This window comes from Cryptomeria japonica, chromosome 9 (assembly GCF_030272615.1).
Source record: "Cryptomeria japonica chromosome 9, Sugi_1.0, whole genome shotgun sequence".
Classification (NCBI taxonomy): Eukaryota; Viridiplantae; Streptophyta; class Pinopsida; order Cupressales; family Cupressaceae; genus Cryptomeria; species Cryptomeria japonica.
The window spans coordinates 677881635-677900307 of NC_081413.1; positions in this window are offsets into that span (position 1 = coordinate 677881635).

The following is an 18673-nucleotide window of genomic DNA, read 5'->3' on the forward strand; positions in this document are numbered from 1 at the left end:
TTATTTATTTAATTATTAGTCTATTATACTCTATGCTTAAGCTAAACTTAGGAATCTTTTAATTATTTAGGTTTTTCACCTTTAGGGTTTCGAGTGTCCTCTTATATTGATTTTCTCTATGCATTTTCATAACAATTGTAATTATTGAATTGTATTCTTGTTGCACTATCAATATGTCTCCACTTTTCTGGATCTCTAAATTTTGGCCTCTATAGCTTTATTGCTTCTCTCCTTCTATGATAGGTTTGCATGTAGGTGATCTTTGGGAGCTGTAGAGTTGAATTTTCCTCAACTCAAATATTAACCATGCAAGTAGGATCAATATACACTCCTCTAGCAGGAAACCTTTGATTTTCCCACTTATGTACAATGGGCCATCAGGTGCTTTAATGGTCTCACTCGGATCAAATGTGATGCACAAAGCCTTAGGAGGCTCTTGTTGATCTGGTTCATTACATTATTAGATTCAAGGCCAACATCATCGGGAGAGAAAGAAAGATGATCACTCTCAATCACATTAGTGGAATGAGATGGTAAAGGATCAGTGAAAATCTGAAGGTTTTGATTAGGAGGAGCTACGGATTTTTTTCCTTTATCATTCACACCTGCCACAAATATGGTATTGTTATCAATCAATTCTTGAGTCCTACTTCTCAATGAAAAACATTTTTCAGTATCATAACCAGGTTGATGATGGTATTGACAAAAGGATTTAGCATCAAAGTAAGGTGAAGTTATCTTAGATGGATCAATTGGTTTGATTTGGGGAAGTTTTAACACATTCATTTGTATTAGTCGAGAAATAATGCTATGCAAAGAGTAATTCAAAGGAGTAAATTATTTTTCTCTTTTAAAGTATTTAGACAAAGGAGGCACACCTGTAGTGGCTACCAGTTGATTGTTGTTGTTGTTGTCATTGAATTTGTTTCTTTTCAGCACTCTGGTGAATATCTTGGATGTTTCAAGTCCTGGGATCTCTTTCTTTGAATAGGATGTCTCGTCCTTGGTTGCTCTTTCTATTTCCAGTCTTATCTATCTTCTAATCATTATAGCATTTTATTTATGCAAACGCACTGAGATAATGTGCCACCATGAATTATATACTTGGGATCTTGCTCATCTTATGCCTTATTGTACATGCACTACTTATAAAGTGTCATGGGGGGGTTGATGTTTGCCTTTGTTTGCAATCTACCTTTGTCACGTGAGTGTTCCTTCCACAACATTAGCCTCATGATGTGTGTCGAGTGTTCCTTCCACGACACTATGCACTTTCTCTACACCTTCGTTGTGTTGGTATTTTGGATATGTTGATATGGTTTTGGCATTGATGTCATCACCTATCATCACTTGTCAACACTTATCAGCATTTGGAGACTTTGGTTATGTTCACTGGCAAGACAAAGACTTATGCAAGACACTAGTATTTGGTTCACTGGCAGATTATATTGTTCACCGGCACTTGGAAAGACTTCGAAACTACTTGGTTATGTCAAAGACATTATTCGATCACTTGGTTTGTTTATTCGGGTTTGCATATTTGTTGTTACCAACAAATAGGTCTAGGATAAGCACCAGTAGACTTATCTATTCCAGATCAGCACAGCATGTTATGGAGATGATTTATTATTATTGTAAATGCATTGAGCCGACATCATGCATCCGATATTGATTTGTTTGTAATTGATTTTATTGTAATATCTTTTAGTAAGCCAACCTATTCAATTGGTCTTAGGTTATGGTATATATATAAGATCTTATTTGTAAGATCGGATAGAGATGGGATTGTGAATGTGAAAAGGATTGCAATAAGGTATATGCAAAAATAAGCAGAGTTATACACGCACACATCATTTGAAGGTTGAAGGAGGATTTTTGTGAAGGCAATCAGATCTACACCAGTACTGAATCCAACATATGAAGATGCTATTTTGTGCAGTACATTATCATTGGATTTAACCATCCAATTGTAGTCAGTGTGACTCTCATTTTGTGATTGAGCAGTGAGCTCTAGGAAGCTGGCATTTCTACATGTGCAGAATCCATATTGTAAACACATACTATCTGCAGTAGTATCATTCAATTGTGGGTAAGGCTTCCCACCATGGTTTTTCCCCTTATAGGGTCTCCACATACAAATGTTGTTGTTATGTGTTGTGGATGTTATTGTCTTTATGTTTCATGCATTAATCTTTACCGATATTGCAATTAACTGTTAAGACTATCTACCAGCATAAAGTTTGGTTTACCGGTATTATGCATTAAGTTTTGATTAAGTTAATTTTGGTTGAATTTATTGGACAACTGATTCACCCCCCCCCCCTCTCATTTGTCTCTGGGACCTAACAATTGTTATCAGAGCTTAGTTCTCTTTTTGCAAAATTTTAACAGCTTCAGGACATCCAATGTCTTCTAACTATTTCAGGAAGGATAGTCCAAAACTTGATGGAACTAACTATGGCATATAAAAGATCAGGATGGAGACACACTTGAATTGCATTGGAAAGGATATATGGGAGGTCACAAAGAATGGTTATACTATTCCTACTACCGGTCAGCCTAATCCACCAACCTTGGGAAAAGATGAGGAAAATGATTGCAAAGCAAGAGAAGCACTTTTGAGCGTATTGTCAGATCAGCAAGTCATGGGATTGTCAGATAGATCTACTGCTAAAGCTATTTGGGACAAACTGGAAACATTGAATGAAGGAGATTCCATAGTCAAAATTGCAAAACTTGAATGCTTCTGGGTCAGGTATGAAATTCTGAAAATCGAAGAAGATGAAAGAATTTTTGCTTTTATGGAAAGAGTAAATGAAATTGTTTTGGGTATACAATGTTGTGGAGGAACCTTAAGTGAAGATGAGATTATTTCTAAAGTTTTAAGAGCTTTGCCACCAGCATATAAAATGAAAGTTACTGCTATAAATGAATTAAGAACAATACCTAATGCATCAGTATCTAGAGACACTTTGATTGGAAAACTTTCATCTTTTGATCTTGAGGAATTTGGTCCTATTACTACTATCAAGACAGGTCTAGCTTTTAAGGTATCATCATCAACTATAGTATCATCATCATCACATGATAAATCTGATTGGAAAGCCTTCTATGCAAGAGAACTTGAAGAAAGCGGGTGAAAATGAAGAACTTGAAGAACTTGAAGCACTATTTGCAAGGAAAATGCCTAAAGATCCAATAGGAAGTAAGTATGAAGGTAAAGCACCCTTTAAATGTTTTAACTGTAATAAGATTGGTCATATGGCATCTAGATATCCTGATAGACATGCAAGATTAAGAGAAGAAGCTAAAAGAACATATAAGCCTAACCCTAACTATCAGAAATATAAATTTAAGAAGAATAGAGACAAATCTTGTTATTATGTTGATGAAGGAGTTACTGATGATTCTGATGAGGATCCAGCAGACAATGGATGGGATTTTGTTGCTATAATAGAAGATCAACCAGCACCTACTGTTCAACCAGTAGAGCAGGCCCTTGTAGCTAAAGTTAAAGATAAGGATGAATGGATTATTGATTCAGGATGTTCACATCATATAACTGGTGATAAGAGTAAATTCTTAACCTTTTAGGATTACAATGGAGGTCTAGTAAGATTTAGAGATGATAAAGCTTGTTTGATCAAAGGAAAAAGGCACTATATCTTTTGATGGTAAGCACAATACTGATAATGTTCAGTATGTTGAAGGTTTGAAGCATAATATTTTGAGTGTTGGTCAATTAGTTGAGAAAGGATTTCAGTTACAATTCAAGAATGTTAAATGCAAAATCTTAAACAGAATTGGTTTGGAAATTGCAACCGGTAACCAGACTAGAAGTAATATCTTTCATTTGAACAAAAATGAGAAAGCATGTTTGATTGAACATATTGATGAAAGTTGGTTATGGAATAAAAGACTTTGTCATGTAAATTTTGATTGCATTGTGAAAATAAGTACTACCAAGGCAATTAGAGTTTTACCTAAGATTGTTAAACCTCACAATCCAGTATGTAAGGAATGTTAATTTGGAAAGCAAGTTAGAGCATCTTTCAAAGTATTCCAAAGAAGTCCAACAATATTCTTGATTTAATTCATACTGATTTATGTGGTCCAGCAAGGACTAAAAGTATACAAGGAGATAGATACTTTATGCTAATCATTGATGACTATTCCAGAATGTGTTGGGTTACTTTTCTCAGAGAAAAATCTGAAGCATTTGGGAAATTCAAACTATTCAAAGTAATGGTAGAAAATGAAACCGGCAAGAAAATCAAATGTTTGAGATCAGATCAAGGAGGTGAGTTCACATCTAAGGAATTTAATACATTATGTGAAGTGCATGGGATCAAAAGACAGTTGTCAGCACCCCGGACACCCCAGCAGAATGGAGTTGTGGAAAGGAAAAACATAACTATCTTGGATGCAGCCAGAAGTATGATATTAGAAGCAAATCTACCTCATATATACTAGAGAGAAGCGGTCAATACAACTATTTATACATTCAAAAGAGTTCACATCAAAGGAGAAACTGGTAAGACCCCACATGAACTATGGTTTGGTAATACTCCTCCTCTTAAATATTTCAGAATATTTGGAAGTAAATGTTATATTAGAAGAAATGAGTATATTGGCAAATTTGATCCTAGAAGTGATGAAGGAATATCTTGGTTATTCATCTAAGAGCAAGGCATATAGATGTTTTAACAAGAGATTGCAGAAAATTGTTTAGAGTGCAAATGTGAAAATTGATGAGCAATTTAGAGGAAATTCAAGGTACACAGACTCTGAACTGGCAATAGAGATAAGCACAAATGAACCTATTATGAATATACAGGTACAGAATGGTGATCAAGTTACACCGGCATCATCTGGAGATTCAACAGTCACTGAAGAACAACACCAAGTAAAAACACCCCAATATGTAAGATTGAATCATTCTAAAGATTGGATAATTGGAAACAAATTTCAAGCAGTTATGACTAGAGGAAGATTGGCAAATGAAGAGGTATGTCTTATTTCTCAAATTGAACCTACATCAATTAATGAGGCATGTGAAGATAAATATTGGATTAAAGCAATGGAAGATGAATTGGAACAAATTGAAAGGAATAACACTTGGTCATTAGTTCCCCGGCCTAAAGACAAAAATGTAATTGGAACTAAATGGGTTTTAGAAACAAACTTAATGAAGATGGCATGGTAATTAGAAACAAAGCAAGATTGGTTTGTAAGGGATATTCACAAAAAGAAGGAATTGATTACAATGAAACCTTTGCATCAGTAGCTAGAATTGAGGCAGTAAGACTTTTATTGGCTTTTGCAGCACACAAAAACTATAAAGTATATCAAATGGATGTTAAATGTGCATTTCTGAATGGATATCTTGGAGAAGAAGTTTACATTGAGCAACCTGATGGATTTTCTTTGACAGATAACAAAGACATGGTTTGCAGGTTAAGGAAAGCCTTATATGGATTGAAACAAGCTCCTAGAGCTTGGTATGCAAGATTGGACAAATATATTTTGAAGCTTGGTTACACAAAAGGTAATGTCGACAGCAATCTATACTACAAAGTGACTAATGATGACATCTTGGTTATTGAAGTTTCTGTTGATGATATAATCTTTGGAGGAGAAGATGGTTTGTGTAAAGATTTTTCTAACAAAATGCAGCAAGAATTTGAAATGTCTATGATTGGAGAGATAAAATTCTTTTTAGGATTGCCGATTTCATAGACTGTTAAAGGTATATTCCTATGTCAATCTAAGTACTTGAAGGAATTACTAAAGAAATTTGGCATGGAAAATTGTAAACTCGTAAGCACACCTATGACTACAAATGATTAATTATCTTTGAAGGATGAATCTACACCTGTTAATCCGACTAGATACAAATCTATGATAGGAGGTTTATTGTATTTAACACAAACAAGATTTCAGAGTAATCCTAAAGAAAATCATGAATTAGTAGTGAAAAGGATTTTTTGGTACCTACAAGGCACTACAAATCTTGGTTTATGGTATCCTAGAGATGAAAATTTTGACTTATGTGCATACACAAATGCTAATTGGGCAGGAGATGTGGATGATAGAAAAAGCACCACCGGCGGAGCATTTTTTCTTGGCAGCAGAATAATTTCATGGTTGAGCAAGAAACAGAGTTGTACAAGTTTATCAACAGCAGAATCAAAATATGTTGCAGCAGCAACTAACTGTACACAGGTATTATGGATCAATCAAATGTTGAAGGACATAAAGGTAAATTGCAATGAACCTATAACTATTTACTGTGACAATACAATAGCAATTGATATATCAAAGAACCCGGTACTTCACTCTAAAACTAAACATGTTTCTATCAAACTGAACTTTCTAAAAGAAAATGTTGAAGCAAAAGAAGTGAAATTGGTTTATGTGAATATTAAAGAGCAGATTGCAGATATTTTTACAAAGCCTTTACCTAAGGAAACATTTGAGTATCTCAGAGAGCAACTTGGAGTCCTATCCACAACTTATCTAGCTAAAGCAATACCAACTTGTTATCACCATAACTGAACTTAACCATGGAAATACCAGTTAAACACAGTAAGACACTAGACACCATAAACTGATAAGTCTGAATACTTCAAATACAATCAATATGCAACATCAACTTTACCCATAAACATATGCATGAGGTATGCTAGAAATAACATAACCCATTAACTCTGCATTCATAATATTTCAACCAACTACTTCATAAACATCACATGAAAAATGCATAACACATAACACAGATTTTTCAGGTGGAAACCCAAATGGGAAAAACCACGGTGGGAATGAATACCCACAAGCTTGTTTTGAACTCTTTTGAAGCTCGCTCTGTTAGGAGCCTAGTCCGGTTAAAGACTTTACAATAAGGTTTTGTTAGGAACCGATCCTGTTAGAGATCACCCAATTAAGGGATGGCTATATACCCTGTTAAAGGTTATCTCGCTATAGGATTTAAAGAACTCAATGATCTTGAGTCACCTGGTTACAGGTTTTACACTAAGCCTGTTAAAGCTACCCGGTAAAGGGATTTTCCATCTGTTGAAATGATTAGAAGACAATAGGTAAAACTATGATCTGATAACAGCACAACATGCCAAGGCAGAACCTTTTCATATCCTCTACTCTACAATCACACTTTGCAGTTTACCTCTTACTGGTCTAGCGAGTATCAAGTATCTCTTCACTCGGATACACACACACAACATTTGCCAACAACTTTACAATAACAAACATCGTCGACCTTATAGACAATAGATAGGTCGGTAACATAAACCCTAAACCCTAAACATCTTAGGTTTACAACACAGGCAGTCCAATCCTGACCATCCAAACATATTGCATAGAGAATTACAATTTCAAATAGATCACAAAACAATCTTCATCATTCATTCATCACTCATAGGAATCAATAACCCATCATGCTCTCTTCACATACTGCCAAGAAGAATGATCATAAACATGGTCGATCTTCTCATGCCTCAATCCTTCACGCGCACAAAACTGACATGGCACCTTGATCACATCTCTTAGCTAACTCATCATAGAGTATCATCGGTTCATCACACAAGCTGGATCACCAAACTGATAACCATAGAGCTAAGACTACCAACCGGTAATCACACTTAGTGAAACCCCAACATCGATTCACTGCATATCCTCATACTTCTTCATACCAGCTCACCAACTTTATTGATGTCAATGACAACATACATTATTATCATATCAACATATTGGTTCATCATATGCCAATGATATCCAACAACCTCATGATGTGTGTCGAGTGTTCCTTCCACGACACTATGTACTTTCTCTGCACCTTCGTTGTTCCTGGTTCTTCGTCATGTAGTTCTTGTTGGTTGTTATTTTTCAGTGTACCTTTCCCTCTCCCTTTTTCATCATTATGGGGAGGTTTGTGTTAGGTCCTGGAGACAACTAAGAGGGGGGGGTGAATCAGTTGTACAATAAATTCAACCAAAACTTAATGCTTAATACCGGTAAACCAAACTTTTATGTCGGTAGATAGTTTCAACAGTTAATTGCAATACTGGTAAAGATTAATGCATGAAACAGAAAGACAATAACATCTACAACACATAACACCAATATTTGTATGTGGAAACCCTGTAAGGGGAAAAACCACGGTGGGAAGCCTTACCCACAATCAAATGATATTACTGCAAATAGTATGTGTTTACAATATGAATTCTGCACATGCAGAAAGACCAGCTGCCTAGAGCTCACTGCTCAATCACAAAATGAGAATCACATTGACTACAATTGGATGGTTAAATCCAATGACAATGTATTGTACAAAATAGCATCTTCATATGCTGGATTCAATACCAGTTAAGTTCTGATTGCCTTCACAAAATCCTCCTTCAACCTTCAAATGATGTCTGCATGTATAGCTCTGCTTATTTTTGCATATACCTTATTACAATTCTTTTTGCATTCACAATCCCATCTTTTTTCGATCTTACAAATATGATCTTACATATATACCATAACCTAAGACCAATTTGAATAGGTCAGCTCACTAAAAGATATTACAATAAAATCAATTACAAACAAATCAATATCTAATGCATGATGTCGGCTCAATGCATTTACAATAATAATAATAAATCATCTCCATAGCGTGTCATGCTGATCTGGAATAGATAAGTCTGCCGGTGAATATCCTGGACCTGTTTGCCGATAACAGCAAATATGCAAACCCGAATAAATAATTAACCAAATCTCCAAAACCAAGTGATTGAATAATGTCTTCGACATAACCAAGTAGTTTCCAAGTCATTTCAAGTGCCAGTGAACAATATAATCTATCGGTGAACCAAATACCGATGACTTTGCATAAGTCTCTGACTTGCCGGTGAACATAACCAAAATCTCCAAGTGCCGATAAGTGTTGACAAGTGATGACAGTGTTGACATCAATGACAAAACTATATCAACATATCCAAAATACCAACAATTTGTCTTGTTGTTCTGATGCTTCCTTGGTTCGATTGATCAGCTCTTCATGCTATGGTGTTTCATGTCATTTATATCTTCAAGTTCATATGTTTGCCTTTGTTTTCCATCTGATTTGAGTAGTGTCATTTGAGAGCACTCATGCAGATTACAGTCTTCTCTACCTGTTCATGTTCTATTTCAGTGGAGATTCTTCAAATCAGCAGTTACTCTTCAATATTGTTTGCAGCTATTTCATGCTTCAGTGGTGTTCTTCATGCTTATTTTTTGTTCCTATCTTTTGGAACAGTCTTTTTTGGAGGCTTCTTAGCCCTTCACTTGAGATTTCATCTCTTCTTGGAGAGGATTTTTATTCCCACAGGGTTTTCTCTTTTTTCTCCACTTTACAGAGATTTTATTGTACTTGGGTACCTCATCAGGCCTAGTTGCTAGGACCCATTGTTATTTTCCTACATTTTTTACATGTTTTTTAAGTCCTTAGTTGTTTTTTAGCTACTCCCTAAGTTCATCTTAAGGGAGGGTGTTAGAGCAATCTTTTATTAGTTAATAATTATTTATTTAATTATTAGTCTATTATACTCTATGTTTAAGCTAAACTTAGGAATCTTTTAATTATTTAGGGTTTTCACCTTTAAGGTTTTGAGTATCCTCTTATAAGATTCTCTCTTTGTATTTTCATAACAACTGTAATTATTGAATTGCATTCTTGTTGCACAATCAATATGACTCCTCTTTTCTGGATCTTTGAATTCTGGTCTCCATAGCTTTTTTGCTTCTCTCCTTCTATAACAGGTTTGCATCTAGGTGATCTTTGGGAGATATAGAGTTGATTTTTCCTTAACTCCAATATTAACCATGCAAGCAGGATCAATATGCACTCTTCTAGCATGAATACCTTTGATTTTCCCACTTATCTACAATGGGCCATCATGTGCTTTAATGGTATCACTAGGATCAAATGTGATGCACAAATCCTTAGGAGGTTCTTGTTGATCTGGTTCATTACATTATTAGATTCAAGGCCAACATCATTGGGAGAGAAAGCAAGATGATCAATCTCAATCACATTAGTGGAATGGGATGGTAAAGGATCAATGAAAATCTGAAGGTTTTGATTAGGAGGAGCTACGGATTTGTTTCCTTTATCATTCACATTTGCCACAAATATGATATTGTTATCACTCAATTTTTAAATCTTACTTCTCAATGAAAAACATTTTTCAGTATCATAACAAGGTTATTGATGGTATTGACAAAAGGATTTAGCATCAAAGTAAGGTGAAGTTGTCTTAGATGGATCAATTGGTTTGATTTGGGGAAGTTTTAACACATTCCTTTGTATTAGTCGAGAAATAATGCTATGCAAATATTAATTCAAAGGAGTAAAAAAAATTTCTCTTTTAAAGTATTTAGACAAAGGAGGCACACTTGTAGTGGCTACCAGTTGATTGTTGTTGTTGTTGTCATTGAATTTGATGAATCTTTTATTTGGTTTGAACTTCGTAACTCGTTGTTGAGCACTATCACCCTTATCACTCGGACCCATGGAAGGATATGATTGTTCCAATTGATTCACAATTAGTTGATAATTGTGAAGTATTGCGCACAACTGCGGAAAGGAAGTAAACTCAATTAAAAGAATTTTATCCCTAATATCTTTTTGTAAATTAGCAATAAAAATATTTTGAATATCTTGGTCAGACACAGGAAAAGAAATCTAAGAGTACAAATGCTTATATCTACCAATAAAATCAGTTACTTTTTTTTAACACCTTGTTTGCAATGCATCAAATCAGTCAAAGTAATTTTAGGAGCAATGTTATTGTGAAATTGTTTAATAAAAGCATTAGCCTGTTATTGAAAATAAGTAATAGAATAAGGAGGCAAAGAACAATACCATTGCAAAGCTCTATCCCTTAATTTTCTAGTAAAAAATTCACTAACAATCTTTGATCGTGAGCAAAGTCACTACACAAAGTTTGGAATGTTTTAACATGAGTTAAGGGATCACCTTTTCCATTATAAAGTTCCAATTGAGGGACTTCTACATGTTTATGAGGGACAAATCTAACAATGTCATTGGATAATGAGCTCGCTACATCAAATGTGGGCACATTATAGGGTAAGTGCACCAAGATGGTGAATAAAAAGAGGGGTATTAGTGGCCACCTTTTTTTTTTTCTGAAAACAGGTAAACCTGAACTTCAAAGAGATATTTGACCATCATGCACTAAAAACTAGGTGTTAAGAAAAGAATAAAAATTGTAGCTCTCTGAATCTAGTTTTTAAACTACTAAAGTTTTTAAAAATTGGATAAGATTAAGAGGGTCAAACCTTTCACGCACGAAAAACTATTCCTGATTTTTTCAGAAAAAATATAACATAGCTTTTTCGTGCGCTGCACAAAATATATAGTTGGATTTACTAGTTTGCAAAACCCTTTGGTAGGATGATAGGGAAGAGTGATATCTAGAAGTTGTGTATTTTTTCGTAATTTTTCATTGAGTATTTTTCTATGATTTTTTGAAATGACCGCATCCTAAAAATTTGGTACCTGTTTGTGCGATGGGCATGACTTGCATCAAAATAATCGAAAATACAAACTTCTTTTTTTAAAAGTGTATATAATTTAGTGTAGAACAGTAATATGTAATTTATTTTAAATTTGGTCAAGTATATCAAAAGTTATTAAAAAAATGGTAGGCATATATTTGTGAGGACTGTTAAGGTACTAGTAAAGAAAATTAATGTTTAATATGCTAATGTTGTCCAAAAATAGAAAAAATTATATAGTCATAAAACTAGGAAGACGTGTGAGATTATGGTGGTAATTTTAGAGATACCCACTTGATCATTTGTAAACCTAATGATGAAAAAGTCAAGAAATCATGTTGAAAGATGAAAAATGTGTAAAGAGACAAAAATGGGGGGAAAATGGGCTTGCAAGCCTTAGGATCGTTTTCCAACCCTCTTACCAAGCTAAAACCCGCACTGGTTTTGAAAAACAATAAGTACTATTCACATTTCTTCATAAACCGCAAGGGTTTTGAAAAACAATAAGTACTATACCTAGTTTTACATAACCCGTATAGGTTATGTTGAACTAAAACCATTATTTTGTATTTCACAAAACTCGTACGGGTTATGAAGACATAATAATGTATGCTTGTAAATGTGAGGCCCCACCCCGACCTATCCTAACATTTTAGTGATTTTCATGTTGGAACTATTATGGATGCTCTATTTTATTGCAATATAGATGTAGGACTCTATATGATCCCAAGAATTGGATAACATTGATATATTGATGCTTCATTTCTATGCATTATAGATATAGAATTTTATATGATTCTAGAATAGGATAACATTGAGATGATGTATGTCATTATTTGATTTGCAGGACTTAATTATGATGCTAGAAATATGTTTTCATATCTTATGAATGGATTAAATTATGAGGATTATGATGAATTGCTTATGTGAATTGCTTTGATATGTGGCAAATTGTATTGTATAATGTCAATTCTATGCAGAGTGATTGAATTGTATTCTTGATTACGTGTTTAATATTATATGAGGCTATTGGAAAGTACTAATGTTTAAATTGAGATGCATAAGAAATTATCCATGTGACCATGGAAATATTATGGAGAATCAAGCCTAGTCTTATGTACGTTCGTAAAACCAGGGGTTGTCTATTTGGAGAGACAACACCCCGTATGTATTGTATTTTATTCATAAACGTAAAATGTTTGCATGAGTGTAAATTGTATTTATTAAATTGTTTAAATCATTCAAGGGACAATTGTCATGTGTGTATTTGTGATGTGGAATTATTTTGTAGTGTCACTTGACACCTATGTTGTATGTTGTGTTGGCAATTGTCATGTCACCTTTTTGGAGAGATTTATTTTTGTTTAATTGTTATATTTCCTAATTATCCTTGAAGGTACCAAGAAATCTAGGATAGTGAGCCACAAAGAGGGTCAACTCAGAGTTGACCCGTAGGTTAACTTTAGGTGGACTTTCTAAGAGTTAAATCAACTCCTAGAGTCAGTTTTAGAGCATTTTTATTAGGCCTCATGGGGTACCTATGGGTGAAAGCCAAATTTGGCCATGTGTCCTTCCCCTAGGGCTTGTTTAACCACCCAAAAAAAGTGGTTTTCCCAAGATGGATGAATTCCATCTATAGGAGTGTCATCCTTGGTTAGAGAACCTTCTTGGTATGTGTCATTCCTCTTCCCCATTTTATTCCTCTTCTTGAGGTGCCTTTGTTAGTGAGTGTGTAAGACCTAGGGAAGACCAACCAATGGGAGTCCCTCACTCTATCCAAGAGGTTGGAAGGAGTGAGAGAAGCCTTCTTAGGCTAGAGATTGATGCTTAGTGAGCTAATCACCCACTCTCCATCTTTGGAGATTTTGGACAATTTTTGGAGGAAAAAAAAAAAACTAGTTTGAAAATCGGAAATTTGGCTAAGTGTTGCAAAAAAGTTTTGTGGATTGGGTCGCTCTTCTCCAAGCTATCCCTAGAGAACCCCTTGGCAGATTCAAGGTTGGTGTTTTTCTTCTTGTTCATTTGAAATCTATATGTAGGATGCTTGAATGTAAATGTGGTATCCTTCCTTGCATTGTATTTGTGAAAGCGTTGTGTGATTCTTTTCCTATTTCTGTTTATGCATTTTGTTGTGTTTTGGGAGTATCCAAGACTATCTTACCCTAGGGAGGGCAAAATGGTCTTGGGGGTGGAAGGAGTTTGACAGCCTTAGAGTGAGAGGCTCTCATCATGAGAGTGATCTCAAGGGTCTATCCATGTGACCCTTGCTGCATAGTTTTATTTATGCATTCGGGGGTCATAAGGGGAGAAAATATGGTAGGTATGTCTTTGGGGGTCATAAGGATATGGGGGTTAAGATGACTTTTGTTGTGTTCTTGGATGCCATGAGTTGGTTGTGAGTTACTATCTAGCAGATCTCCTCAAAGGTACTTGGTCCACTTCCACCCTAGTAAAACATCACATTATGTGATGAAGTTTCAGCCTTGGGAATGGGAATGTGTTTGTTGTGTTTTTTTCCCTTGCTTGTTTGTCTTTGCTTGAGTGTAGCCCGTCTAGGACTTGGTTCTCCAAGCTCGGGGGTGGCTTCTAGTAAGCCTAGGCTGGGAGGTGAGCACCCCATGGTCATAGCCTTAAATTTTTAAATGCAGGTTGCTTGGAAAGGAAAGCTAAGAGTTGCAGATTTTACTTAGTTGCAGAAATAAAGAAATAAAGATGTATTTATTGCAATTATTTTGAAAGATAGAAATGTGTTATTTAGTTAAGTCCTCATCTATTAGGGATGAGAGACTAATTGGGTATTTTTTCCCATTTGTAAAAAAAAATAAAAATTGACAACTTGTGTTCAAACCATTTATTTATGAAAGGCATTTTTATTTAAATTTTGTAATATATTGTTGCTGTTATTTTTATTTAATTTTGTCTTAAACTGAAATCTGTTGTTGTTTATTTCTACAATTTTTGTAAAGAAATGAAAGATGTAGAAAAAGAAATGCAATGTGTTTTTAAGATTTTCCTGTAATATTTTAAAAAGAAAAAGAAATGCAATGCGTTTTAAGTATTTACCTGCAATATTTAAGTGTTGTTATTTCTGTCATTTTTATTTGTGTTTATACATAGTAGAAAATTAATCTATAAACAAAAGAAATAATAATGAAACCTAATTATAGTCTTTAGCTTGTTGCTAGTATTACTATCAAAAAAATGTATTGTTGTTTAAAAAAAAAAGAAAAAAAATGCATGCAGATTTAGTCTTAGACAATGAAGGTATAAGTTAAACTAATTATGAATAATTAAATCCTTTCAGAAAAGAAAATATACAACTAAATCTATCTAAGGGATGCCTGTACATTTATAACATACATGCATGCTAATGTATAAATTTATTCTTTAAAAAAAAAAGATCCTAACCCTAAGAGTTTGGATATATATATATATATATATATATATATATATATATATATATATATATATATTCGCATTTTAAACATTGTAAATAGGTTCGCATTTTAAACATTGTAAATAGGAAGAAAAATAATAATAATAATAATAATAAATTAGGGGCATAGGGCCGAACCACTGTCTGTTAACACAATGGATAGCTCACGGGTCGAGCCACTGTGTTTACACACAGTGGACGGCACTGGAGGTGCTGCCACTGTGTGTAGACACAGTGGACGACCTGCGGCTGCCACTGTGCTTATACACAGTGGACGGCACCGACCGCCATTGTGGGTGCACACAATGGACGGCACCGCCGCCACTGTGTGTACGCACAATGGTGTCTGGGGGGGAGCCCTGCACTGTGAAACCCAACCTCCATTCGACCTCCACCCTTTCACTCGGTCGCTGCCTTGCCCTGTTTCGGCCCTGCATAACACACAGCATACACACAAAAATAAATAAATAAATAAATAAACCCTAACCCAGTTTCGGGTTAGGGTAAAGGCAACACAATAAGATTAAGATTTTTAGTTGGATAAAAATATGCAACCCTAATGCAAATCCAGATTAGGGTTTGCATTCAAATAAAAGACAAAAAGTATTAGGGTTAGCTAACAATATAAAAATAAAAGAGAGGGATTATTAAGTGGATTTTAAATAAAATATAGGAGAAGATAATTACTCAACCCTAGTTAGGGTTTGAGATTTAAACTATAAATTAAAATAAGAAGAGGGGGAAATACTTTTCAAAATTTGAAAAAGATTTACCCCATATAATTTTAGCCACATTTGTTATTAATTTAAAACTCCTTATTCAATTTGGGAAAAAATTAATTTTTAATATAGTTTATTTTATAAGATTTAAAATGGAGATTAATGTTATATGGTTACATTAATCGCATAATTGATTTAAATTATTCAACTAAGGAAACTATTGATATATTCAATTAAATATGGACGTTAAGTTATATTTTAAATTGGGGAGAATTTATAATTGAAAATTATTAATTATTTTTATGAATTTATAGCCTATGAGGCCAGTGTTGGCCAGATTATTTATATCATCAAATTTGAAGGTTTAGGGGAAATTAAAATTGGCTATAACATAAAATTGGATTTATTTGACAAATGACATTATGGAATTTGAACCCTTATCGGTTAGATTTAAATAATGAATTTGCATGCGCTCGATTAATTAAATTTTTAATTTAAGATATCCTCATCATCATTCAATTAGCCCGGCATAATTTTTAAATGCATTTGAGATATCTGAATACCCCTCGACTTTAATTAGTGACAACTTATTTAAGATAATTAAATTAACTAATTAAATTGCGACAACCCTCTTGGGAATAATTAATCTCCATTAATTAATGTCGCTTATTTGAGTTAGTTAATTAATCCAACTTTAGAAAAAAATTCTATTTACATCCTAGTTAAGACAAGACTTATTTGATTCCACTTTAAATTTAGATTATTTTGAGAGTTTAGGTGTTTTAAAGAAAAAATTGTTGTTCTATTTTTTGTCCAAAGGTTTGGGCATGACAGTAAACTTAGCATTTACTACACATATGTACAAACATACATATATAATATATGTTTATGTATGTATATATGTATATCTATAATTATATATACATATATTTATATAGATATATATATAAATGTTTGTATACATGCATGTCTCCCTTCTTTTCCTCTCTCTCTCGTCTTCCTTCCCCCATCACCATATTTGTCTATTCTGAGCCCTAATCATCCTCCTTGAGCTCTATCTCATCTCTCTCCCCCTCACACTACTCTCTGTCTCTCACCCTTTTCTCCTTCTCGTTGGTTCTCTCTCTCTCTCTCTCTCTCTCTCTCTCTCTCTCTCTCTCTCTCTCTCTCTCTCTCTCCTATTCTTCCCATTCTGCCCTCCCTCTCCCTCTCTCCCAATTTCCTCTCTCTCTCCCCCTCTCTCTCCCTCCCCCTCTCCTTATCCTATTCTCTCCCTCTCTTCCTATCTCCTATTCTCTCTCTTACCCCCTCTCCCCCTACTCTCTCTCTCCTACTCTCTCTCTCTCTCTCTCTCTCTCTCTCTCTCTCTCTCTCTCTCTCTCTCTCTCTCCTTTTCCCAATCTCCCTCTCTCTCCCTCTCCCCCTCTCCTTTTCCCAATTTCCCACTCTCTCCCTCTCCCTCTCCCCCTCTCATTTTCCCAATCTCCCTCTCTCTCCATCTCCCCCGCTCCTTTTCCTAATCTCCCTCTCTCCCTCTTCTTCCATCCCCCTCTTCTTATCCTACTCTCTCTCTCTCTCTCTCTCTCTCTCTCTCTCTCTCTCTCTCTCTCTCTCTCTCTCTCATCTCTCTCTCATCTCTTCCCTCCCTCTCCCTCTCTCCCAATCTCCTCTCTCTCCCTCCCCCTCTCCTTATCCTATTCTCTCCCTCTCTTCCTGTCTCCTACTCTCTCTCTCTCTCTCTCTCTCTCTCTCTCTCTCTCTCTCTCTCTCTCTCTCTCTCTCTCTCTCTTTCTCTCTTTTTTTCCCAATCTCCCTCTCTATCCCTCTCCCCCTCTCCTTTTCCCAATTTCCCACTCTCTCCCTCTTCCCCTCTCATTTTCCCAATCTCCCTCTCTCTCCCTCTCCCCCTCTCCTTTTCCTAATCTCCCTCTTCCTCCATCCCCCTCTTCTTATCCTACTCTCTCTCTCTCTCTCTCTCTCTCTCTCTCTCTCTCTCTCCCCCTCTCCTTTTCCCAATCTCCCTCCCCCTCTCATTTTCCCTCTCTCCCTGTCCCCCTCTCCTTTTCCTAACCTCTCTCTCTCTCTCTCTCCCTCTCTCCCTCTCCTTTTCCCAATCTCCCTCCCCCTCTCATTTTCCCTCTCCCTGTCCCCCTCTCCTTTTCCTAACCTCTCTCTCTCTCTCTCTCTCTCTCTCTCTCTCTCTCTCTCTCTCTCTCTCTCTCTACTTTTATGAATCTCCCTCTCTCTCCCTCTCCCTCTCCCTCTCCCTCTCCCCCTCTACTTTTCAGAATCTCCCTCTCTCTCCCTCTCCCTCTCCCTCTCCCCCTCTCTCTCCCTCCATCCCCCTCTCCTTATCTCTCTCTACCTCTCTCCCTCTCTCTCTCTCCCTCTCTTTATCCTATTCTCCCCATCTTCACCCTCCCTCTCCCTCCCTCCCAATCTCCTCTCTCTCCCACTTTCTCTCCCTCCCCCTCTCCTTATCCTATTCTCTCCCTCTCTTCCTATCTCCTACTCTCTCCCTCTCTCTCTCTTTCTCCCCCTTCTCTTTGTTTCTCTATCTCTCTCCCTCTCTTCCTATCCCCTTCTCTCTCTGTCTCTAACTCTCTCTCCCTCCCCCTCTCCTTATCCTATTCTATCCCTCTCTTCCTACTTCCTACTCTCTCTCTCTTCCTCTCCCTCTCTTAATCCTACTCTCTCTCTCTCTCTCTCTCTCTCTCTCTCTCTCTCTCTCTCTCTCTCTCTCTCTCTCTCCTCACTTCCTATTTGGTTCCTAGTTCTATATAACCCATACGAGTTATGCAAAACTAAGGCAAAAACTTCTAGTTTTGCATAACCCACGGGTTTCTAAAAAGTATAATGTTCCTCAAAACCCGTACGATTTTTTAGGAACTTTTGATTTTTTATTATAAAATATAATGTTCCTCAAAACCCGTATGGGTTTTGAGGAAATTTTTTT